General features: G+C 42.2%; 1 long non-coding RNA gene across 1 annotated transcript in view; it reads left to right on the top strand.

Annotated features, from left to right (window-relative positions):
* The first annotated feature begins 7,142 nt into the window (after positions 1-7,142).
* Positions 7,143-10,454, top strand: part of LOC137522242 (uncharacterized) — a 57,578-nt gene continuing 54,266 nt past the window's right edge. The window contains exon 1 of the long non-coding RNA XR_011022263.1: positions 7,143-7,287. This is a non-coding gene — a long non-coding RNA (uncharacterized lncRNA). The remainder of the gene's footprint in view (positions 7,288-10,454) is intronic.

The following is a 10,454-nucleotide window of genomic DNA, read 5'->3' as shown; positions in this document are numbered from 1 at the left end:
ATACAGGCTGCCTCCTGCCCTGGTGGTCCCAGTGTCCAAGGGACCACCAGGGCAGGCTGCAGCCACCCTAGTCTGCACCCAAGCACACTGATCTCCCCCCCATGCCCCCTGATCGCCCACTGCACCCCTCAGACCCCCCCTGTCCACCCCCCAGACCCCTGTTTACTCCCAATCACCCCCCTAATCACCCATCAATCACTCCCTGTCACTATCTGTCAATGGTATTTTTTTTAACCCTAAACTGCCCCCTGGGGACTCCTGATCACCCCCCCACCACTCAGATTCTCCCCAGACCCCCCCCCCTTTTGTACTGTATACCTCTATCCCCCTGATCACCTGTCAATCACCTGTCAATCACCCATCAATCACACATCAATCACCCCCTGTCACTGCCACCCATCAATCAGCCCCTAACCTGCCCCTTGTGGGCAATCTGATCACCCACCCACCCCAATAGATCGCCCGCAGATCCGACGTCAGATCACCTCCCAAGTGCAGTGTTTACATCTGTTATTTACACTAAACACCCACTAATTACCCATCAATCACCCATCAATCACCCCCTATCACCACCTGTCACTGTTACCCATCAGATCAGACCCTAATCTGCTCCTTGCGGGCACCCAATCACCCGCCTACACGCTCAGATTGCCCTCAGACCCCCCCCCCCCCTTATCAATTCGCCAGTGCATTAGTTACATCTGTTCTTCCCTGTAATAACCCACTGATCACCTGTCAATCACCCATCAATCACCCCCTGTCACTGCCACCCATCAATCACCCCCTGGCTCTGCCACCCATCAATCAGCCCCTAACCTGCCCCTTGCGGGCAATCTGATCACCCACCCACACCAATAGATCGCCCGCAGATCCGACGTCAGATCACCTCCCAAGTGCAGTGTTTACATCTGTTCTCTACCCTAAACACCCACTAATTACCCATCAATCACCCACTATCACCACCTGTCACTGTTACCCATCAGATCAGACCCTAATCTGCCCCTTGCGGGCACCCAATCACCTGCCTACACGCTCAGATTGCCCTCAGACCCCCCCTTATCAATTCGCCAGTGCATTAGTTACATCTGTTCTTCCCTGTAATAACCCACTGATCACCTGTCAATCACCTGTCAATCACCCATCAATCACTCCCTGTCACTGCCACCCATCAATCACCCCCTGGCACTGCCACCCATCAATTACCCCCTGTCACTGCCACCCATCAATCAGCCCCTAACCTGCCCCTTGCGGGCAATCTGATCACCCACCCACACCAATAGATCGCCCGCAGATTCGACGTCAGATCACCTCCCAAGTGCATTGTTTACATCTGTTCTCTCCTCCAAACACCCACTAATTACCCATCAATCACCCCCTGTCACTGCTATCCATCAGATTAGACCCCTATCTGCCCCTAGGGCACTCAATCACCCGCCCACACCCTCAGAACGCCCTCAGACCCCAGCCCTGATCACCTCGCCAGTGCATTGCTTGCATCTATTCCCCCCTCTAATCACACCTTGAGACACCCATCAATCACCTCCTGTCACCCCCTAGCACACCTACCGATCAGATCAGGCCCTAATTTGCCCCGTGTGGGCTCCTGATTACTCGGCCAAACCCTCAGATCCCCCTCAGACCCCCTTCCGATCACCTCCCCAGTGCATTGATTGCATATATTTTCCCCTCTAACCACCCCCTGAGACACCTCCTGTCACCCCCCTAGCACTCCTATCCATCAGATCAGGCCCAATACAACCTGTCATCTAAAAGGCCACCCTGCTTATGACCGGTTCCACAAAATTCGCCCCCTCATACACCACCTGTCATCAAAATTTTCAGATGCTTATACCCCTGAACAGTCATTTTGAGACATTTGGTTTCCAGACTACTCACGGTTTTGGGCCCGTAAAATGCCAGGGCGGTATAGGAATCACACAAGTGACCCCATTTTAGAAAAAAGACACCCCAATGTATTCTGTTAGGTGTATTACGAGTTCATAGAAGAATTTATGTTTTGTCAAAAGTTAGCGGAAATTGATTTTTATTGTTTTTTTTTTACAAAGTGTAATTTTTCACTAACTTGTGACAAAAAATAAAATCTTCTATGAACTCGCCATACACCTAACGGAATACCTTGGGGTGTCTTCTTTCTAAAATGGGGTCACTTGTGGGGTTCCTATACTGCCCTGGCATTTTAGGGGCCCTAAACCGTGAGGAGTAGTCTAGAAAACAAATGCCTCAAAATGACCTGTGAATAGGACGTTGGGCCCATTAGCGCACCTAGGCTGCAAAAAAGTGTCACACATGTGGTATAGCCGTACTCAGGAGAAGTAGTATAATGTGTTTTGGGGTGTATTTTTACACATACCCATGCTGGGTGGGAGAAATCTCTCTGTAAATGGACAATTGTGTGTAAAAAAAATCAAACAATTGTCATTTACAGAGATATTTCTCCCACCCAGCATGGGTATGTGTAAAAATAAACCCCGAAACACATTATACTACTTCTCCTGAGTACGGCGGTACCACATGTGTGGCACTTTTTTACACCCTAAGTACGCTAAGGGGCCCAAAGTCCAATGAGTACCTTTAGGATTTCACAGGTCATTTTGCGACATTTGGTTTCAAGACTACTCCTCACGGTTTACTGCCCCTAAAATGCCAGGGCAGTATAGGAACCCCACAAATGACCCCATTCTAGAAAGAAGACACCCAAAGGTATTCCGTTAGGAGTATGGTGAGTTCATAGAAGATTTTATTTTTTGTCACAAGTTAGCAGAAAATGACACTTTGTGAAAAAAAAACAATTAAAATCAATTTCCGCTAACTTGTGACAAAAAATAAAAACTTCTATGAACTCACCATACTCCTAACGGAATACCTTGGGGTGTCTTCTTTCTGAAATGGGGATATTAGTGGGGTTCTATACTGCCCTGGCATTTTAGGGGCCCTAAACCGTGAGGAGTACTCTTGAAACAACATTTCTCAAAATGACCTGTGAAATCCTAAAGGTACTCATTGGACTCTGGGCCCCTTAGCGCAGTTAGGGTGCAAAAAAGTGCCACACATGTGGTATCGCCGTACTCGGGAGAAGTAGTATAATGTGTTTTGGGGTGTATTTTTACACATACCCATGCCGGGTGGGAGAAATACCTCTGTAAATGACAATCTTTTGATTTTTTTACACACAATTGTCCATTTACAGAGTTATTTCTCCCACCCAGCATGGGTATTTGTAAAAATACACCCCAAAACACATTGTACTACTTCTCCCGAGTACGGCGATACCACATGTGTGGCACTTTTTTGCACCCTAACTGCGCTAAGGGGCCCAAAGTCCAATGAGTACCTTTAGGATTTCACAGGTCATTTTGAGAAATGTTGTTTCAAGACTACTCCTCACGGTTTAGGGCCCCTAAAATGCCAGGACAGTATAGGAACCCCACAAATGACTCCATTTTAGAAAGAAGACACCCCAAGGTATTCTGTTAGTAGTACGGTGAGTTTATAGAAGATTTTATTTTTTGTCACAAGTTAGCGGAAATTGATTTTTATTGGTTTTTTAGTATCATTTTCCGCTAACTTGTGACAAAAAATAAAATCTTCAATGAACTCACCAGTACTACTAACGGAATACCTTGGGGTGTCTTCTTTCTAAAATGGGGTCATTTGTGGGGTTCCTATTCTGTCCTGGCATTTTAGGGGCCCTAAACCGTGAGGAGTAGTCTTGAAACGAAATTTCTCAAAATGACCTGTGAAATCCTAAAGGTACTCATTCGACTTTGGGCCCCTTAGCGCAGTTAGGGTGCAAAAAAGGGTAACAGTAAATTCGGGCGCCTGAGGCAAGTGGACAAATCGGGCGCCGCCATTCACTCCCATAATAAATATCGTTTAATGGGACCCCAACAGGAAAAAAGGGCGCCGGAGAAAAATAACGTTTTATAAGCGGCGCCCGGAGACTTTTACTGTTTTATAACTGCTTCTCATGATTACACATTATTTTATGATTTATAATTTTTTAAACATTATTTTTAAACGAAAAACAGTAAAATCTTTTTTAAAACATTATTTTTAAACGAAAAACAGCACAATATTTTTTTCACACGTTATTAATGCTTATCACAGGGGGGTCTTAGGTTTAGGCACCACCAGGGGGGTCTTAGGTTTAGGCACCAACAGGGGGGTCTTAGGTTTAGGCACCAACAGGGGGTCTTAGGTTTAGGCACCACCAGGGGGGTCTTAGGTTTAGGCACCAACAGGGGGGTCTTAGGTTTAGGCACCACCAGGGGAGTCTTAGGTTTAGGCACCATCAGGGGAGTCTTAGGTTTAGGCACCACCAGGGGGGTCTTAGGTTTAGGCACCAACAGGGGGGGTCTTAGGTTTAGGCACCACCAGGGGAGTCTTAGGTTTAGGCACCATCAGGGGAGTCTTAGGTTTAGGCACCACCAGGGGGGTCTTAGGTTTAGGCACCAACAGGGGGGTCTTAGGTTTAGGCACCACCAGGGGAGTCTTAGGTTTAGGCACCATCAGGGGAGTCTTAGGTTTAGGCACCACCAGGGGGGTCTTAGGTTTAGGCACCAACACGGGGGTCTAGGGGTTAGGGGTAGGTACAGGGAGGGTTACTTACTATTTTTTTTTAAACGTTATTATACGTTTCACTTTTTAAACGGAAGATTAACGTTTTCACAATTGCCAATTTCATGCACATTATTTAATGATTTATAACTTTATAAAACATTATTTTTAAACGAAATATAGTACATTATATTTTTAAACGTTATCCATGTTTATCGTTTAAAACCCCGCGCCCTTTTTTCCCAGCGCCCCTTTTTAACGTACGCGCAAAAAAGTGCCACACATGTACGCCGTACTCAGGAGAAGTAGTATAATGTGTTTTGGGGTGTATATTTACACATACCCATGCTGAGTGGGAGAAAGATCTCTGTAAATGGACAATTGTGTGTAAAAAAAAATTAAAAAAATGTCATTTACAGAGATATTTCTCCCACCCAGCATTGGTATGTGTAAAAATACACCCCAAAACACATTATACTACTTCTACTGAGTACGGCAATACCACATGTGTGGCACTTTTTTGCAGCCTAACTGCGCTAAGGGGCCCAAAGTCCAATGAGCACCTTTAGGCTTTACAGGGGTGCTTACAAATTAGCACTCCCCAAAATGCGAGGACAGTAAACACACCCCAGAAATGACCCCATTTTGGAAAGTAGACACTTCAAGGTATTCAGAGAGGGGCATGGTGAGTCCGTGGCAGATTTCATTTTTTTTTGTCGCAAGTTAGAAGAAATGGAAACTTTTTTTTTGTCACAAAGTGTCATTTTCCGCTTACTTCTGACAAAAAAATAATATCTTCTATGAACTCACTATGCCTCTAAGTGAATACTTTGGGATGTCTTCTTTCCAAAATGGGGTCATTTGGGGGGTATTTATACTATCCTGGAATTCTAGCCCCTCATGAAACATGACAGGGGGGCAGAAAAGTCATAGATGCTTGAAAATGGGAAAATTCACTTTTTGCACCATAGTTTGTAAACGCTATAACTTTTACCCAAACCAATAAATATACACTGAATGGGTTTTTTTTAATCAAAAACATGTTTGTCCACATTTTTCGCGCTGCATGTATACAGAAATTTTACTTTATTTGAAAAATGTCAGCACAGAAAGTTAAAAAAATAGTAAAAAGTAAAGTAAAAATCGCAGCAGCAATCAAATAGCACCAAAAGAAAGCTTTATTAGTGACAAGAAAAGGAGCCAAAATTCATTTAGGTGGTAGGTTGTATGAGCGAGCAATAAACCGTGAAAGCTGCAGTGGTCTGAATGGAAAAAAAGTGCCTGGTCCTTAAGGGGGGTAAAGCCCACGGTCCTCAAGTGGATAATTTACTCTAACATGTACATGTTAAGAGGCTAACGTGTTCTAAAGGGAGGGAGGGTAATGAGTGGGCCTCCTCCCCTTGCCTTCAGTAGTATAAAAAGGGCACTGAAAGGCTGACTGATATTTGCTTGAAATTTATATTTAAAGGGAACCTGAAGCGAGTAAAATTATTTAAAATAAACACATGACGTAGCTGCAAATGAATATTGCATACTAACCTCACTGTCAGTTCCTCTCAGAAGCTCACTATTTTTTTCTTACAGTGATCCCTTCCAGTTCTAACAATATTTTGTCAGAACTGAAATATACCAGTTGTTGTCAGTTATATATCAGCAGCTGTCAGTTACAACTGATTGTGCAAGATAATGTCCATGTTTCTCTATGGCTCAAGTGGATGACATTTTGTTAAGAATATTTTTTTTCTAAATGCACTTTAACAGAAAAATTAAGAAAAAAATTGAAAAAAATTCATTATTTCTCAGTTTTCGGCTATTATAGCTTTAAAATAATACATGCTACCATAATTAAATTATTTGCCCACTAGTTCCGGTTATTACACCATTTAAATTATGTCCCTATCACAATGTATAGCGCCAATATTTTATTTGGAAATAAAGGTGCATTTTTTCAGTAGTTTTACTATTTGGCTACAAGATGGCCACAGACATTTTTTTTTATTCTATCCTGTAAGCTTACAGGAAGTACAAGAAGGACATGATTTTTTTATTTTTTTTACTCAGAAAGACCACGGCTTCTGATAAGAAGCTGTTGGTCTTTCTACCGGGGACTTAGATCAATGAATGGGAAGCGCAACAGTAGCCGTTGTCACGTCCAAACGGCTAAATTGTTTAAGACAACTAATGCTATCCTTGCCAACTGTAAACTTCATATATATATATATATATATATATATATATATATTTTTTTTTTACTGACATGACATTGAAAACACTCAGTTATTACAAATGGTACCCGAGTCAGTGAGTCATATAGTGTATACAGTTTAAAATGTGTCTTTTTGGGAAACAAGTTTGAATTTTCTAAAGCCAATGCTAATAATAACATAAAGAATAAAGCAGAGAGTAATGGCACTGATTAGCACACGCTCACAGGGAGACACATGTCATACGCACACAGTTCTCATACACAGTGTGAGGCAGGATTAGCACTCCCTTGGCATTCAATGCTTGAGATCTCTAGCATGCCAGGAGGCCTATGTTTCCCCCTTTGCGCTCAATATTCCGCCTGCAGCCGCTTATCTGCCTCCCATGGGATGAATAAAGTGGTGTGCAAGAGGTCACATCACCCTTTACAACTAGGACTCCAGAACTCTGCACACCCCGCAAAGGCATAGCAGGAAAAGAGGAGCTGGATTATACATACATAATGTAAGTATGACAACTGACCCACATAAGAGAAGGCCAGTGAGATTAAGTAAATGATGAACAATGAGAGGGGTGTTTGGAAACAAGCTGCAGTATTCACTATAGCTTGGCAGGAGCAGATGTTGCTGGACAGAGCTCAGCAGGGAGACCTGTCAGCATTGACAATTGGGACTTACATAAAAGAACTTTACAAAGGTAACAGTTTCTCCTGAAAGAGTGACGCATAGCAAAAAGAAAAGAGAAAAACAAATTAGATTTAGACTTAGAGGTTTATTTCTGCTGATAAATCTATAGAGTCGTGCATTGCTAATGACAACTAGTACACGGTGTGCAGTGCTAACAAACAGTGCAAGCTAAATAAATATCAGGTAAAGGTGGCCGCACACCATACAATTTTTTAAAATATCTATTTAATACAAGAATTGCAATCAATTTTTCTGACTGATTGTAACATTTCAAAAATATGACCAATGTACCACACACATATGTACAATGTTTCCCCAATTATGATAAAAATGATTGAAAACTCTGAGAAAATTGCTAGGGTGTGTATATTAATACATTGACAATCTAACATACACCATACAATCTTTAGAAAACTTAAGAAAAATTTCCAGCATTCCAGATTGATAAAAATCAGGAAAAAAAAGCTTTCGATCTTTTCCAGAGATCCGATCATATTTATCGAATTGCCTTGACTTTCACAAAATGGCCAGAAATTGAACTTTCTGCTGTGTCCATGCAAAAAGAGCGTCGGGGAAAAAGGGCACGTCGTGTAAACGATAAGCGGTAATAGCGTTTACAAAAATAGTTTGTTGTATTTCGTTTACTATAATGTTTTGCAAATTAAAAAACCTTTAATAATGTCTATGAAATCGCACATTGTGAGTACGATAATCTTCCCTGTTTTGAAAGTGAAACTTATATTTATGTTTGTTAAAAAAACAATAATATATGTATAATCGTTATACTTGTATGATATTGTGTATAACCTTCATTTATCGTTTTTTCATGTAATAAAATCTGAAAATATTGTTTATAATAATGAAAAAAATATATAAGTACGTTTATAATAACTGTAGTAAAACATTAGTAAATATTACTAACATTTTACTACAACTAAACCTAACCCTACTCTCACACATAACTCTCCCTCTACCTATCCCTAACCCTTAGACCCCCCTGGTAGTGCCTAACCCTAAGACCCTCCCTGGTGGTGCCTAACCCTAAATCTCCCATGGTGGTGCATAACCCTAAACCTCCCCTGATGGTGCCTAACCCTAAGACCCCCTAGTGGTGCCTAACCCTAAGCCCCCTGGTGGTGCCTCACCCTAAGACCCCCCCTGGTGGTGCCTAATTCTAAATCTCCCCTGGTGGTGCCTAACCCTAAGCCCCCCCCTGGTGGTGCCTAACCCTAAGCCCCCCCTGGTAGTGCCTAACCCTAAGACCCCCTTGGTGGTGCCTAACCCTAAATCCCTCCTGGTGGTGCCTAACCCTAAGAGCCCCCTGGTGGTGCCTAACCCTAAATCCCCCCTGGTGATGCCTAACCCTAAGACCCACTGGTGGTGCCTAACCCTAAATCTCTCCTGGTGGTGCCTAACCCTCAATCCCCCCTAGTGGTGCCTAACCCTAAGACCCCCCTGGTGGTGCCTAACCCTAAGACCCCCCTGGTGGTGCCTAACTCTAAGACCCCCTGGTGGCGCCTAACCCTAAATCTCCCCTGGTGGTGCCTAACCCAAGACCCCCCTTAGTGATCGCTTTATTGTGTGGATAATAATGTTTTACAAATAGTGACTGTAAAAAATATATTACAGTTTACTTACTGATCGCTTTATTATGTGGAAAATAATGTTTCACAAACAGCAAGTGATAACATTTTAAACAATGGTTTAGTTCAATACAATACATATGCTTAGTATATTTGTAAACGTTATTTACCACGGGCGCATTTATAAACTTAAATCATCACAAGCGCAGTTTGAAAACGTTAATAATCTCCGGGTGCCGTTTGAAAACATTAATAATCTCCGGGCGCCCTTTTTTCCTGTTCGGCGCCCGTGGAACTATATTTAATATGGAGTGAATGGCGGCCCCCTTTTTGTCCACCTGCCCCATGCGCCCAAATTTCCTGCTTCCCTTTTTGCTAGTCTCGTCTGTTGACTGTTTAAATGCTATGCAAAACAGAATGTTTCCTCCCTAAAACAGAAGGAATTTGCGATTATCCAGGTTTGAGAGAGTATATGAGGTTGTCCCACAGTGCATAGCTTGCATGTACTGCAGCCCAGCAACAGCTGTAGCAATGGGTTACTTCAGTCCTCTGTGGAAACATGATACCTCAGTTGCTGCACGCAACAAGTGTAATATGATTACTAGCATGGCCTACCTCTTAATGTTTCTATACTGATCAATCCAATCTTTGCACATTGTAAGAAACCAGCATTCATTCTTCCCATTGTCAGAACTTCACCTCTTATGAACTTCGATAGAGACGAGGTAGGTGGTTATTTATGTTCTAGTAAGTCTATGCAGATATGATGAAGCTCTAGCTTAATCAGTGATGGTGGCCAGACACAGGTCAATATTGACTTCACTGGGCAAATTATCAAACTTTGCCAATTGGAAGTAGCAACTGAGAAGTATGGTGCTACATGTAGCAGTAGGTGCTGATAATCCAATTTCAGTCACTCATTTGCACCACTGCTCTGCCAGTTTGGTACTTCATGCACTCAACCAATCACCTGATCAACAGATATTTACTTCTACATCAGATTTCCTGTGGACAAATGGTGGCCACACATGTTACAATTTTTCTGTTCGATTTTACCCCAATTTGATTAAAACAACCCACTGTGTGAAAAAATCCTTTTTTTATCGATAAATCAAATTGAAATAGTTATTTTTCTTGAATAAAATTGATCGGAAAGGTTGGAAAAACCAGATCAATTTTTCTCAGAAATTGAATGGTGGGGGGTGGGTTGTATGAAAGTCATTCAACCTAATAAATGTGAAGTTTACATTCAAGAATAAAGAAACATTATTTGTCAAAGTGACACATTAGATAGAATGTATTTCTTCACTGAAAATCACTGTAATAAACACAGGGTGTACATTTTCATTTGATCAGAAAAACACGATTAAAATTGTCAAATCTAAAAAAATAAATACAAAAT

This window comes from Hyperolius riggenbachi, chromosome 1 (assembly GCF_040937935.1).
Source record: "Hyperolius riggenbachi isolate aHypRig1 chromosome 1, aHypRig1.pri, whole genome shotgun sequence".
Lineage (NCBI taxonomy): Eukaryota > Metazoa > Chordata > Amphibia > Anura > Hyperoliidae > Hyperolius > Hyperolius riggenbachi.
This window is presented reverse-complemented; position numbering and strand designations above follow the sequence as displayed.